Here is a 16,903-nt window from a genome sequence, read left to right as displayed (position 1 = left end):
AGGGAAGAGAAGATGCATGGGACCCAGGCCTGCAGGGGAGAGTATTTAGTAGTGACCAGAACTGCAAGGAAGGGCAGTTAGGGGCAAACAGGCTGGCAGTGGAGCAGTTAGGCATCAATCAGGCTGGCAGGGGAGTGGTTAGGGGGTGATCAGGAAGGCAGGCAGAAGTGGTTAGGGTCAATCAGGAAGGCAGGCAGGCAAGCAGTTGGGAGCCAGCAGTCCTGGATTGTGAGAGGGATGATCCCTACTGGGATCGGGTCTAAATGGGCAGTCAGACATTCCTCGAGGGGTCCCAGATTGGAGATGGTGCAGGCTGGGCTGAGGGACACCCCCCTCCTGTGCACAAATTTTGTGCACCAGACCTCTAGTATTATATAATATTAAATATAGTAAAATATTGAAGGTAAAAAATAATTGAAAACAAAAACACAGGCAATTGGTTATTTATATGACCTTAGGAGTGGGATTAATCCTGGAGATATAGATTTAGAGGTTATTCAATCAAATTATATTTAGAATCATTGGAATAGATAAGATTGAGGGAGGAAAGCATTGTTAAGCATGGAGCCCTGGGCACATCTCATAGTTAAGATATAAAGGTGAGAAACCCATGACAATGAATAAGAGGAAACAACTAGAAAAACACAAGGAGAAACAAGGAGATGGAAAGTTAATGAAAATAGAGGACAGAATGTAAAATGCAAGAGAAGTCTAACAAGACAATGAAAATGTCCAATTGAATAATATGGCAGTCATTGGAAACGTTTGTAAGAGCAGTTTTCAGTAGGGATTTTGTAGAAGTGGAAGTCAGATTGCTGTGGTTTGAGAAGTGATAAAAAGTGAAGAGGTTACCCAAGGAACATTTATGCATATATGCATAGTCCATGGACACAGACAACAATGTGGAAAAGGCAGTAGGTTTGGGGTGTTGAGGGGGAAGAAGGGGGGAAAATTGGGACATCTGTATAGTGTCAATAATAAAAAAATACATTAAAAAAAGAAAGAATTTAAAGAATGTATGCAAACTACTTTTTCAGAAGTTTGACTAAGACGAGAAGGAGAAATAGTGGTTCATAGAGGGTCACAATAGGGTTATGTGGGGGAGAGGTCAATGGGAGAAAAAGGAGACTCATGTAGTACTTTAAACAATAAAGAATTATAAAATATATATGTTTGAGGTGAAATTTATATAACACAAAATCCATCAATTTAACAATTCAATGACATTTAGTACATTTATAATGCTGTACAATAATAACTTGTATTTAGTTCCAGAACATTATAATCATTCCAAAAGAAATCCCTTTAACCATTAAACAGCGTTAACCCATTGCTCTATCCCCAAATCCTTAGCAATCACCAATTTGCATATTCTCACTATTAGTTTATCAATTTAATGTATTTAATATAAATGGAATCATATAATATTTTACCTCTTATGCCTAGATTCTTTTACTTAATACCATTTTTGACTACCCAGTTTCCCTGAAAATAAGACAGTACCTTATATTAATTTTTGCTCCCAAAGATGTGCTAGGTCTTATTTTCAGGGGATGTCTTATTTTTTCATGAAGAAGAATATGGTACACATTTATTGTTAAATGAAAATAAAGGAAATTTATTACCTGTATACGGTACGGTAGTATGGTAGTTGTCAACACAAACCAGACAAACTGTGAATCCTACAGTATCAAGAATTTACTAATTTATTCAATAACAATCATGTCATCATCTTCTGGAACAAAATCATAACAATCCAATTCCTGAATTTCCTGGTGAATTTCTTGTGACTCCATTTCTTTCAGAATCAGTGGACCAAATCTCTCATGTTTAGCAATAGCACTGTCTTTAAATGAGTACTTCTTGTCAAGGTAGCCTGCTCGCAGTGCATTTGCAATGCAACTGTCAGTGATTTTCTCCCATGAATTCTTCACCCAAGTCACAACTTCTTGCAGTTTAGGTTTCACAAAGTTTCTGAGACAGAGTTTAGGGGGGCCTTATTTTCAGGGGGATGCCTTATATTTCACTCAGAAGGAAACCTGTAAGTAGGTTTTATTTTCGGAGGATGTCTTATTTTTGGGGAAATATGGTATTTACATTGTAGAGTTATCAGGACTTCATTTTTATGGCTTAAAAATGTTCCACTCTATGTACTATATACCACAATTTGTTTATCCATTTAGCCATTAATGGACACTAATGCTATGTCTCCCTCTTGGCTATTGTGAATAGTGTTGCCATGAGCATGCATATCTTTTATTTGTTTGAGTATTTGCTTTTATTGTTTAGGTTATATACGTAGGGATAGAATTTTAGGGCCATATGGTAATTATATGTTCACCTTTATGAAGAACTGACTAATAAACTGTTTTCCAAATTGGAAAGAAAAATATAAAATTATTTTTGTTTGTAAGTGATATGTTGTTTTATATAAAAAACCATAACAACTCTATAAAAAAGTCTCTTAAAACTAGTAAATGAATTCAGTAAATTTTCAGGATATAGTATCAACATACAACATTATATAATATTAAATACAAACAACATAGAATATCAAACACAAACAAGAAACTATCTAAAAAAGAAATTTAAAAAATAATGTCATTTACATTAGGATAGAAATATTTAAGAATATACTTAACCAAAAAGTTAAAAAAAAAAAAAAACTTGTATAGTGACAGCTACAAAACATTGCTGAAAGAAATGAAAAGCACAATCCTATCTAATAAAAGAGTAATATGCAAATTAACCAGCACTCCAATGCACCCACCAGCCAATCAGGAGCAAGTATGCAAATAAACCCCAACCAAGATGGCTGCAGCCACTGAGCAAGCAAGAGGAAGGCTTGGGTTTACCCAGCCATAGAGGAAGCTTTCCCCACAACCTGGCCGGCCAATGCCTCCACTCTAGGCTACAAAGTTTCAATTACAAAAGATAAATAAATCCCAGAAAACAGGGCCTCAAATAGGGTAGTGTCCCAGGGTAGTGGCCAGCCTGCAAACCAGCAAAGGCCCCTCATCCAGGCCATCCCATTCCCTAAGGGAGCAACCACCATGATCTGGGACACCCTTCAGGGCAAACCAGCTGGCACCCACCCATGCACCAGGCCTCTATCCTATCTAATAAAAGAGTAATATGCAAATTGGCCATCATTCTAACACAATATGGCTGCCCTCATGTGGTCAAAGATCCTGCCCCCATGTGTACACAAGATGGCCAGCAGGGGAGGGCAGTTGGGAAGGACCAGGCCAACAGAGGAGGGTAGTTGGGAGGGACCAGGCCTGCAAGGGAGGGCAGTTGGGGGTGATCAAGCCTGCAGGGGAGGGCAAACAGGTTGGCAGTGGAGCAGTTAGGCAACAATCAGGCTGGCAAGAGAATAGTTAGGAGGTGATCAGGCTGGCAGGCAGAAGTGGTTAGGGGCAATCAGGAAGGCAGACAGACGAACAGTTGGGAGCCAGCAGTCCTGGGCTGTGAGAGGGATTTCCTACCAGGATCTGGCCTAACCGGGCAGTCGGACATCCCTCAAGGGTTCCCAGATTGGAGAGGGTGTAGGCTGGACACCCGCTCTGTGCACAAATTTCATGCACCGGGTCTCTAGTAATAAATAAAAGCCATGTACATTGCTGAAACCAGTTTTGCTCAGTGGATAGAATGTTGTTCTGCGGAATGAAAGGTCCTAGGTTCAATTCCAGTCAAGGGCATGTACCTGGGTTGCGGGCATATTCCCAGTAGGGGGTGTGCAAGAGGCAGCTGATCGATGATTCTCTCTCACTGATGTTTCTAGCTCTCTATCCCTCTCCCTTTCTCTCTGTAAAAAAAATCAATAAAATACATGTTTTTTAAAAATTCATTTACATAGATAGAAAGTTTTAATATTGCTTGTATGTTCATACTACCCAAATGGTCTATACATTCAATGCAATCTATAACATAATTTCAACAGCAATTTTTTACAAAAATAGATTTTAAAATACTAAAATTCATATAAAACAATAAAGGAACCTAAATTTGAGAAAGAAGAACAAAGTTGAAAGCATTACATTTTTTTAATTTAAAAATATATTCTTTATATCTACAGTAATTTAAACAATGTAGTACTGGCATAAGGACAAAATATAGATCAATGGCACAAAATAAGAGTCCAGAATTAATGTCACTTGCATAAAATCAACTAACCTTTGGCAAAGGTATCAAGAAAGCACAATCAGCAAAGGATAGTTTCTGAAACAAATATTGCTAGGAAAACTGCATATCCACCTACAAAAGAATAACATTTGGCCCTTACCTCACACCATACCCCAAATTTAAACTCAAAGCTGATTAATAATTTGATTGTAAAATATGAAACTATAAAATTCCTAGAAGAAAACACAAGGGCAAAGCTTCTTGGTGTTGTTCTTGGCATTTATTTCTTAAATATTACCCCAAAAGCACAGGAAACTACAGGAACATGGTAATATGGAACTAAATAAAGTACAAATCTACTTAGCAAAGGAAATAGAATGAAATTACAACCTATGTAAAAGGAGAAAATATTTGAAAACTATATATCTTAATATGGGAATAATCTATATAATGTATAAGGTACTCTTACAACTCAACAGCAAAAAAAAAAAAAAAAAAAAAAAAAAAAACAAATCCAAAAACACAACACTTCATTTTTATCTATCTATCTATCTATCTATCTGTCTATCTATCCTCATCTGAGGATATTTCTTCCATTGGTTTTGAGAGAGTGGAAGGGAAGGATAAGGGGAAAAAGAGAGAGAAACATCTAGGTGAGAGAGAGATATTTGTTGGTTGCCTCTTGCCTACGCCCCCACTAGAGCTATGGAACCTGTAATGAAGTTAAGTGACCTTGACCACAAATCAAACCCAAAAGTCTTCAGTCTGAGGACCAACATTCTAACCACTTAGAAAAATCTTCCAGGACAAAATCTGTTATTTAAAAATTGTCAAAGAGTTGTATAGATATTTCTCCAAAGAAAACCAACTAACTTGCCAACAGACACATGAAATTGTCCTCGACGTAACTAATCATAAATGAAAAGAAAATGAAATATCTCACCTCAAACTGTTAGGAGGGCTATAATAAAAATAACTATTTTCAAAGATGTGGAGAAAAGGTATACCTTGTAAAGTTTATGGGAATGTAAATTGGTACAATCAATAAGGGAAACAGTATGGAGATGGCTCATAAAATAAAACTAGAACACTTTATGGCACAGCAATCCCATATTAAGATATATAGTTTTCAAATATTTTCTCCTTTTACACAGGTTGTAATTTCATTCTATTCTGGATATATATGTGTGTATATATATATATATATATATATATATATATATATATATATAAAATAATTGAAATTCCATGTTCATTACAGCATTATTTACAACAAGAGGCTCAGTGTGCAAAAGTGTGCAAGACCCAGACCCACCTTGCTAGTGGGATTCCAGACCTGCCATACACAAATAGCTCACTGCCAAGAGCCACTTCACCCCGCAACATGAGCCAAGAACCTTGCATGATCCCCTCTGCACTGCAAGAGCCACAAGAGCTGAAAACCCCACCCCATAGTGTCATGCAAGCCACGAGTCCTGCTGTACTGAGTGAGCTGCAAGCCCTGCCCCAACACTGCAAGTGGCTCATAGGCCAGGGGGAGGAATTGAAAGATGCTCCATGAACCTTCTGGTGACCAGTCATTTGGTCATTTGGTCATTCCAGTGTTATGGCCACTGGCCTTTTATAATATAATTTAGAAGCCTGGTGCACAAAATTCATGTAATGGAGTGATGATTAATTTGCATATTACTTTTTATTAGATAGGACTAGTGGCCAGATGCATAAAATTCGTGCACGGGTGGGGTGTCCCTCAGCCCAGCCTGCACCGTCACCAACCTGGGATGCCCTGAGGGATGACTGACCACACATTTAGGCCCGATTCCACAGGCAGTTAGACATCCCTCTCACAATCCAGGACAGCTGGCTCTGGTTGGACACCCCTCTCACAATCTAGGACTGCAAGCTCCCAACTGCCCTCCCCTACAGGCCTGGTCACCCCCAACTGCCCTCCCCTACAGGACTGGCTCCCGCCCAACTTCCGTCCCCTGCAGACCTAGTCTCCCCCTACTGCCCTCCCTTGCTCACCTGGTTTTCCCCAACTGCCTTCCTCTGCTGGCCCCATCACCGCTAACTGCCCTCCATGCTTGCCTGATTGCCTACAACTACCCTCCCGTGCAGTCCTGGTCCCCCCAACTACCCTCCCCTGCAGGCGTAGTTCTCCCACAATTGCCCTCCCCTACAGGCCTAGTCCCCCCAACTGCCCTCCCTTGCTGGCCTGGTCTCCCCCAAACTGTCCTCTTCTGCTGGCCTGAGCACCCCTAACTTCCCACAATTTCCCTCCCCTGCAGGCCATCTTGTGATGGCCATCTTGTGTTCCCATGGGGACAGCCATCTTTGACCAAATAGAGGCAGCCATCTTGTGTGTTGGAGTGATGGTCAATCTGAATATTACTCTTTTATTAGATAGGAAAGCCAAGAGATGGAAACAAACTAAATGCCCATCAAGGGATAAATAGCTAAAGATAATGTGTTATTTATAAACAGTGGAATATTATTATTAAGCCTTCAAAAAAGAAATTCTGCAGTGTTTTGAAAACATGTATGAACTAGAGGACATTGTGCTAAGTGAAATAAGCCTGATAAAAAGGCACATAAACTACATTATATTACTTATATGAAGAATCTAAAATAGTCACATGACACCAAGTTTCAGTTTATACAAGAGAAGTAAGAGCTTAAGATCCCCTGTACAACATAATTCCTACAGTTAAAATACTTGCTAACATGGTATATCTCATGTTAAGTGCTCTTACAATAATAATAATAATAAATTGTTTTAGTATTATTATAAATAATAATACTAAAACAATTAACTAAGCTTTTTGAAAATTTGCTATAGTTTTTATTTTCTTTTTGAATCATATATGAGCTTTTATTCCAATGCTGCTGGCAGTTTGGGAGAGCAGCAAGTCACCCACAAAAATCTGCTCTGCAGCCCCCATAAACCAGCTTCTTATATTGGTTAGGACAAAGATTACACAGAGGAGTAGGGATTACAGGCAGGGGAAGTACAAGGCTGGGGTGGGTGGGACTACATCATTTTGGCAACAAAGTTGTCTTTCCATGATAATAGACAGTTCTTGAATGAGAATGGATCTAATTCAAAGGTTGACTCCCAGGTTTATGGTTGACTCCCTGTCCAAGGTTGACTCCCAGGTCTAGGGGATACAAAATTTCCAGCCAGGTCATAATGTCCTTTCTTTAACCAACAAGGCAATTATGGTTAACAGAGCATGATTAATATTTTCCATAGACATAGCTAGTTGCCAATATTCTATTTTTGCCCCTAACATTTCTCCACTCTTAGCGTTTATTTTCTACTTGAATTGAGCTTAGAAATCAGCCAGAGGTAAATATTTAATGTCTTCTCAGATATTTTCTTAGCAGGTTTCATGCACTGACATGTATATACATTTCTTAGTATTACAGACACGTTAGAACACCCTAATTTCCCAAATAAGTTCTGTCTCCAGCTTTCCTTTCCATGCTTTGGTAGTTGATTGTATCAATTGAAATCTTGGCCACAGGTAACATTGGTTTTTAGTTCACCTTATAATGATCTTGAACAATGAAATTAAATGAAAATTGCCACATTTTAGCCCTGACTGAATTATTTTTAAAAATTCAAAGGCAGCCGGACCGGTTTGGCTCAATGGATAGAGCATCGGCTTGGGGACTGAAGGGCCCCGGGTTCGATTCCAGTCAAGGGCATGTACCTTGGTTGCCGGCATATCCCCAGTAGGGTGTGTGCAGGAGGCAGCTGATCAATGACTCTCTTTCATCGATGTTTCTAACTCTCTATCTCTCTCCCTTCCTCTCTGTACAAAAATCAATAAAATATATATTTTAAAAAAATTCAAAGGCCATTTCTATTTTTTAAATTTATGTTTACTGTTGAAAGTATTATTGATGTCTCATTTCTTCCCACTGCCTCCTTCACTCTGCTCCTGCCCCCTCCTCAGGATCAGGATGAGTTCTGAATTATGCAATGCATAGATAAGTGCCTTCTGTCAGTACTTTAGCTAGCTTCCTGACAGGTTAGAGCAAACACAATAATTTGTGAATAATGTATAATCTACTTCCTTTGGAACTGGGGACCAGTTTTCTACACTGGGAGTCTACTGTTTCCAATATCATCTCTAAGCTGGGAACAGGATGGAGAAAATGCAAGTAAAAAATGGCACAAAGCTTTCTTATTATTTTAAGTTGCCTAGTTATTGATTCAGCATTCACTTGATTGCTGTCTTATAACTATTTTCCAGAATTTTAAAAAAATTACTTCTGACAGTTTCTGCTTTTTTAAAAATATATTTCTGTGGAGGGACTAGAGTTTGGAGCTGTCTAATCTATCATTTTATTTATATTACTCCCAGTGAGGTTTATTAATTTTTTAAATTTTATTTTTCAATTAAAGTTGACATTCAATATTACTTTGTATTAGTTTAAGATGTACAGCATAGTGGTTAAAAAATCATATACTTTACAAAGCATCCCCCCTAAAATTTCAAGTATCTACCTGGCACCATACATAGTTACTACAATATGATTGACTATATTCTTTATGCTATACTTTTACATCTCCATGACTATTTTGTAATACGTAATCAGTTTGTACTTTTTAAACCCTTCACCATTTTCATCCAACTCCCAACCTCCTTTTCTCTAGAGACCATCATTCTGTTCTCTGTAACTATGAGTCTGTTAATGTTTCTTTTGTTATTTCTTTTGTTCTTTAGATTACATATATAAGTAAAGTCATATAATATTTGTCTTTGTCTGTCTGACTTATTTCAGTTAGCATACTATCTTTTAGGTTTATCCACATGGTCACAATGTTAAGGTTTCATTCTTTTTCAATATTGAGTAGAACAACCTTTTAAACAGTCATTTATTGATGGACACTGGAGTTCTTTCCATATCTTGGCTCTCTTATCTAATAAAGAGGAAATGTGCTAATTGACTGCCCTGCCCTCAAAGATGGAGGTGCCCACAGCCAATAAGGAGGGAATATGCTAATTGAATGACATGCCCTCAAAGATGGTGGTGCCCACTGCCACAAGATGGCAGTGCCCAGTCACCTCAGCGTCCCAGCCACCCAGGGCTCAGGGCCAGCCCAAGGCACAGACAAGCCTCGGATGGCGGCTGCCCAGCCCATGCCTGAGGTGCAGGCAAGCCTCAGATGGTGGCTACCCAACCACTCAGGGCTGCCCAAGGCTCAGGTAACCAGGCCTGGCCAAGGCTTGTGCTGCTGGCAGTGGCAGCAGCAGACATGTGATGGAAGCGTCGCCTTCCCCTGATTGCTAGATCACCTCCTGCTTCTGAGGGCTCCCAGACTGTGAGAGGGGGCAGGCCAGGCTGAGGAACACCACCTCCAGTGCATGAATTTTCATGCACCAGGCCTCTAGTTGTAAATAATTCTTCAAAGAACTTATGGTTGCATACATTATTTCAAATTTGTGTTTTGGTTCTTTGGATAAACCCCCCAAAAGTGGAATCACTTGGTCATAGGTGGTTCCATTTTAATTTTTTTGAGAAAACACCATACTATTTTACATAATGGCTGCATCAATCTGTATCCACATTAACAGTGCACTAACATTGTCTGTTCTCTTTATCCTTGTCAACACTTGACATCTATGGATTTATTTATGTTTTTAAATGACTGCTTCAATTTAGACAGTTTAATGGATCTTTTCAGATTTTCTGTTTCTTTCATTCAGTTTTGGAAGATTGTATGTTTCTAGGAATTTATCAACTTTAGTTTTGAAAGATTGTATGTTTCTAGGAATTTATCAACTTCATCTAGATTGTTCAATCTGTTGGCATATAGTTGCTTGCAATATTTTCTTTTTTTTTAAATATATTTTATTGATTTTTTTACAGAGAGGAAGGGAGAGAGATAGAGAGCTAGAAACGTCGATGAGAGAGAAACATTGACCAGCTGCCTCTTGCACACCCCCTACCGGGGATGTGCCCACAACCAAGGTACATGCCCTTAACCGGAATCGAACCTGGGACGTTTCAGTCCACAGACTGACGCTCTACCACTGAGCCAAACAGGTTTCGGCTGCTTGCAATATTTTCTTATAATTCTTTGTATTTCTGTAGTGTCAGTTGCTGCTTCTCTTTCATTTAAGTTTTTATTTATTTGGGACCTCTCTCTTATTTTCTAGATGAGTCTGGTTAAAGGTTCATTTATCTTTTCAAAGAAACAGCTTTTGGTTACCTTGATCTTTTGTATTATCATTGTTTTTAGATTCTATTTTATTTCTGCTCAATTTTTATTATTTCTTCTCTTCTACTCACTTTGGGCTTTGTTTGTTGTTCTTTTTCTCATTTCTGTAGGTACAATTTTATATTATTTGAGAGTATTCTTGTTTCTTGAGGTAGATTTGTATGGTGTGCTATGAATTTCCCACTTTACACTCCTTGCACTGTGTGCCATAGGTTTTAGGTTGTTTTTTGTTTTTTTGTTTTGTTTTGTTTTGTTTTGTTTTTTTTTATTTGTATCAAGTACACTTGAGATATTTTCACATTTTCATGTGTTGCATTGGCTTTAAATGCTCAAAAATATCAATGAAATCCATTTGGTTGAGTGTGTCCTTTAAGGCCACTGTTTCTTTGTTAATTTTCTTTGGAGAAGATATATCCATTGATATAAATGGGGTGCTGAAATTCCCTACTATTACTGTATAACTATAAATCTCTCCTTTTTGTCCTTTAATTTCCTATAAAATAAAGAGGTTATATGCAAATTGAACATCACTCCAACACACAAGATGGCTGCCCCAATGTGGACACAAGATGGCCACCACAAGATAGCTAACAGGGGAGAGTAGTTGTGGGTGATCAGGCCAGCAGGGGAAAGCAGTTTGGGGGGACCAGGCCTTCAGGGGAGAGCAGTTGGGGGTGACCAGGCTGTAAAGGGAGAGCAGTTAGGGGTGACTGGGCCAGCAGGGGAGGGCACTTAGGGGTTACCAGGCCAGGAGGAGATGGCGCTTAGAGGAAATTAGGCTGTGAGGGAAGCAGTTATGCTTGATCTGGTTGGCAGGGGAGTCATTAGGAGGGGATGAGACTGACATGCAGAAGTGGTTAGGACCAATCAGACTGGCAGGCAAATGAGAAGTTGGTAGCCAGCAGTCCTGGATTGTGAGAGAGATGGTGTCTAAACAGGCAGTTTGACATCCCTTAAGGGGGTCCCAGATTGGAGAGGGTGCAGGCTGGGCTGAGGGACACACACACACACTCCATGCATGAATTGTGTGCACTGGGCCTCTAGTTTACTCTATATATTTAATTGCTTCTATGCTAAGTACATAAATTATTTCAAGGGTTATATCCTGTTCTTGGATTAATCTCTTCATCATTATGCAATGTCCTTCTTTGTCTCTATTATAGCCCTTGTTTTAATGTCCTTTTTCTAATATACACATTGTTACTCAATTTTCTATTGTTGCAACTTGTATGAAATATATTTTTCCATACTTTTACTTTTAGTCTGTTTGTGTCTCTTGATCTGAAGTGGGTCTTTTGTAGACAACATATATGTGGATTCCTGTTTTCTAATCCATTTAGCTACCCCATGTCTTTTGATTGAACCATTTGATCTATTTACATTTTAAGTAACTATAGAGAGGGATAAAGAGATAGAGAAACATTAATAAGTTGCCACCAGAACGTATGCACACATGCACCCTGACCAGGGATTGAAATGCAACCTGGGTATATGCCCTGACCAGGAATCAAACCAGTAACCTTTACAGAACCATACCAGTCAGGGCTAAAATTTCAAAAATTTTTAGCATCAAGAATTGCAGGTTTTTTATTCACATATGCTTTTAGATAAACTTTTTATTTTAATTTAATTGAGGGATTAGACTAAAGCATGAAGAAATATAAAGCATTGTTGATCATGTACTATTATTATTTTTAAAAGAATTCTCAGGAGATGCCGAAACCGGTTTGGCTCAGTGGATATACCATTGGTCTGTGGACTGAAAGGTCCCAGGTTCGATTCGGGTCAAGGGTAAGGTGACCAGATTTTAACATTGGTAAAGCGGGACACCATTGACCGGAAGAGCGGGGGGGGGGGGGGGAGGTTTTTGATTAAAAAGTTGGTCTATATAGAGCAACAAAAATTTTCATAGAATGCAAAAATAGTATTGTAATATATTTTTAAAATTTCAACATAAGTACAATTTACAAATATAATAAATAAATAAAAATTATGTATAGTCATGTCACTTTCAAGGCTGGCACTAGACATTTTGTTGCCACTATAAAATATAAATAATACGAGTACTGTCTACTAAATTCAAGAAAATTTATGTATTTATGAAATAAATAAATAAATTACTTACCTAAATTATCTGAATAGCTGTTATGTAATGACATCACTTGTTTAACTAATTTACTAGCACGCAGTACAATGTGTATCATCTGAGAGATGGTTACAAAATGTTTTTGTCATTGCCAATCCCCAAAAATGCCATTGTTCATTAAGTCCAAACAATGGTGGTCGAATTCTTACAACTGATCAACAATTCAAATTTTGATAAGCAGTTCTCAATAATCAGTTCTCAACAATTATTTGTTATTATTAAAGTTTAACATTATAAAATTAACAAAAATAATATAAAACTCATATCCTGGCTAAATAGCCACATGGCCACCAAAAACCGTATATTCCCTTCCCGTTCTCCTACTGTTCCCTCTCTTGTCGTGCAGTCTTTCCAGAAATCGGGACTTTTTAAACTGTCGCAGGACGTGGGACAAATTATTAAAAATCGGGACTGTCCTGCCAAAAGCGGGATATCTGGTCACCTTAGTCAAGGGCATGTACCTTGGTTTTGGCACATCCCCAGTAGGGGGTGTGCATGAGGTAGCTGGTCAATGTTTCTGTCTCATCGATGTTTCTAGCTCTCTATCTCTCTCCCTTCCTCTCTGTAAAAAAAATCAATAATATATATATATATATATATATATATATATATATATTTATTTATTTTTTTTTTAAAATAATTCTCACGAGAAAAGTTAGATTCATGGAAGTGGAGAATTCAATAAATAAGGTTTTTGAAGAGGCAACAGTCTGAACTAATAATTGAAGCAACAGAATAGTTTACATAAAATATTAAAGTTTATTGAAATTGCATTTTTCCCTGTAAAATGGCAAAAAAAATAAAACAAAAATTGATTGTATTCAAAGCTGGTGAGAGTAAAAGGGACACTCACGAACTCTTTGTGGGTGTACATAATTGTGGTCAATTCAGCAATTTCAATGCTAATTTAAAATGTATTCACCCTTTGACTCAGCAATTATATTCTAGGATATTTATTCTTGCAAGTTTGCAAAAAGATATGTGCATAAGGATGTTCATTTCAGCCTTTTTTTGTAAGGCAACAATTCCAAAACTACTTAAACATCCAGAACTAAATTGAGAGAAAAATTACCTACAAATCAGATGTGTAATTGGATTCTATGTACTGTATTATGTATGCCTCTGTTTATATGTTCATATAAGCACAAAAAGTCAAAAAGGGCCCTTAAGTGGTATTGCTCAGCTTAGTCACTTTTTCTTAAGACAGCTCCTGGAGGCCAGACTTCTTCCCTGAGGTCGCCTTCTATTTTAACAACTTTACTGCCGCAGTTGTTGAGCGATAGAAAACGAACATCTCAATGGGATGTTTAAGTCAGTGGGAGTAAAGGAATATCTCAATATACCATTTCAAACGCAGTGAAGGAACCTTGCTGGTGCCCAGGAAATGGAAGTGCGTCCTCCTCTCCAAAGGCTGGACTCCACTGAGTGGTGACGTTTCCTCATTGGGCGGAAGGTTAGGTGTAGTCATTGGACTTGCAGCTGGTGGGAGTTGGTGTTGCAGTGCTAGGCTCTGGGACTCTCGTTTATATAGTTTGGAAAGTTGGTCTGTGGTGTAGTACCTCCCTGTCTGATCCCTGCTTTCTTCTGATTAATCCCATGGCGTGGGGCCTCGCGAAGGAATTCCTGGCCCCTTTGGGCCACGGCTGTAGAGATGCCTTTTGAGATTTTCTTGTAATCACATCTTAAAGACTCCAAGATGGTACTAGCAGACCTTGGAAGAAAAATAACATCAGCATCACGCTCATTGAGCAATGCTACCTTTATCAATAAAGAGGTATTAAATACTATGCTAAAAGAAGCATACACAGCATTATTGGAATCAAATGTTAATATTAAACTACTGAAGCAACTAAGAGAAAATGTAAAGTCTGCTATTCAAGTTGCTAATGCTATACAACCTGATAACATTGCTTATGTGATGGATGCCTCCATTGGGCAGGCCTGTGAAGCTCAGGTTTAAAGATAAAGTAGATGTAGCCTCAGTAATAGTGACAAAACCTGATGGCTATGCAAAAGGAGGTGGTGCACTCAGTGCAGTAGCTGCCACAAAAGTCCGACTATTTTCATTGGTACAGGGGAACATATTTTAACCTTTTAAAACACAGCCTTTCATCAGCAAACTTCTTGGTATGGGTGACTTTGAAGGGCTGATTGATAAAGTCAATGAGTTGAAGTTGGATGACAATAAAGCACTTATAGAGAAGTTAAAACATGGTTAGTTTACATTGCGAGACATGTATGAACGATTTCAAAATATGAAAATGGGCCCCTTCAGTCAAATCCCTGGTTTTGGAACAGATTTTATGAGCAAAGTAAATGAACAGGAGTCAATGGCAAGGCTAAAGAAATTAATGACTATAATGGATAGTATGAATGATCAAGAACTTGACAGTACAGATGGTGCCAAAGTTTTTAGTAAGCAACCAGGAAGAATCCAGAAAGTAGCAAGAGGATCAAGTGTGTCAATGAAAGATGTTCAAGAACTTTTGACACAATATACCAAATTTGACAAATGGTAAAAAAGATGGGAGGTATCAAAGGATTTTTCAAAGGTGGTGACATGTCTAAGAATGTAAGCCAGTCACAGGTGGCAAAATTTAATCAAAAAATTGCCAAAATGATGGAACCAGGAGTTCTTCATCACATGGGTGATAAGACAGGACTTCAGTCAATGATGAGGCAGTTTCAACAGAGTGCTGCTGGCAATATGAAAGGTATGATGGGATTCAATAATATGTAAAGAAGATACCTTAATATAAACTAACTCAACTGATTATGTTATTTGCTAAACCCTCAGTTTCCTCTTTTTAGAAACTGGGGGAAAGAATTTTTCTTGCCTGTCTTGCCCTTTTTCTTTTCTCATCGTTCCTCTCCCCCCTCCTTTTCTTCTTCCTTCCTTCCTCCTTTCCTCCTTTCCTTTGATATCAGGGAGGAATATGTGACTTTTGTGGAAATCATATTTTGCTTTAGATTTTCTTCTGTCAGTTTTTACCATCGTAACACTTAAGTTGAATAAATCATGATGTAAAATTTTAGTACTTGAGTTTTTAATTGTTTCAAAGGCCACGAATTATGTTTGTAAACAGTCCTGGTCAGTAGTTACATAATTTCTCAATAAAAGTGCTATAAAAAAGTCAAAAAGGATCAATGCCAAACATTTAATTGAGATCCACTCTGAAGGATGAGATAATGAGGAGTGCATTCACTTCTTAATTTATACTTATTTTACATACTCTTTTTTGTTATGACTGTGGCTGACTTTGTAATTTTAAAAATATTTGATGATTGCAAATAAAATTACCACAATAAAAAGCACAACATCTTTTTTGTTATCTATCACAGACTCCAAAGCAATGTATGAATTGTCAAGCTTTCTGATAAGAAGTATAATATGGCAAGGTAACTGACCTAAGCTTATACTCAGAAATAATAGTAAAAAAAAAAAAACACAAAAAAAACTGGACTTAAAAAAAATAACACCTATATATTTTATATTTGATGAGAAATAAATCTTTTTTTTCCTTTTTTTTCTTTGTTTTCTTACTTGGGAGGCCCACTTATTTATCATTTTTTTAAAAATATATTTTATTGATTTTTCACAGAGAGGAAGGGAGAAGGATAGAGAGCTAGAAACATCGATGAGAGAGATACATCAACCAGCTGCCTCCTGAGCACCCCTACCAGGGATGTGCCCACAAACAATGTACATGCCCTTGACCGGAATCGAAACTGGGACCCTTGAGTCTGCAGACAGATGCTCTATCTACTGAGCCAAACCGGTTTCGGCTATTTATCATTATTTTTAAAATATATTTTATTGATTCATTACAGAGAGGAAGAGAGAGGGATAGAGATTTAGAAGCATTGATGAGAGAGAATCATCAATCAGCTGCCTCTTGCACACCCCCTACTGGGGATGTGCCCGCAACCAAGGTACATGCCCTTGACCGGAATCGAATCTGGAACTTTCCAGTCCACAGGCTGATGCTCTATCCACTGAGCCCAACTGGTTTTGGCTATCATTATTTTTTTTAATTTATCTTTATTGTTGAAAGTATTACATATGTCCCCCTTTTTTCTTATTGACCTCTTCCTACCCTTTTGCCCCCCCCGCCCCGCAAAAAAAAAAATGAAAGGATAAAGCTTAATTGACATGTAAAAATTTTTTTATCAATGATCAAAGTCTTTTCACTAAATGGACAAGTTATGATTAGTATTAATTATTTTCTCCTGTTGTCATGAGAAGGCTAACCCCTATTTTGTAAAACTACTGTTTGAAATTCTCTGCTATTAGATAGTCCCTTATTCTGTAAAATCAACTCTGCAATTTTTAGACAGCCCCTTATACTGAAAAAATAACTTTGCTTTCTAGTCTGCTTGAATAATGAGGAAGATAA

The 16,903-nt window shown here is 37.9% G+C and overlaps 1 pseudogene across 1 annotated transcript; it reads left to right on the top strand.

Annotated features, from left to right (window-relative positions):
* Nucleotides 1-14,202: 14,202 nt before the first annotated feature.
* LOC311614818 (signal recognition particle subunit SRP54-like) lies at nt 14,203-15,246 on the top strand (annotated as a pseudogene). The gene has a single exon. The product of its transcript is annotated as a signal recognition particle subunit SRP54-like (transcript).
* Nucleotides 15,247-16,903: the final 1,657 nt, after the last annotated feature.

This window comes from Pipistrellus hanaki (assembly GCF_964339955.1).
Source record: "Pipistrellus hanaki genome assembly, chromosome: X".
NCBI classification, from domain to species: Eukaryota; Metazoa; Chordata; class Mammalia; order Chiroptera; family Vespertilionidae; genus Pipistrellus; species Pipistrellus hanaki.
This window is presented reverse-complemented; position numbering and strand designations above follow the sequence as displayed.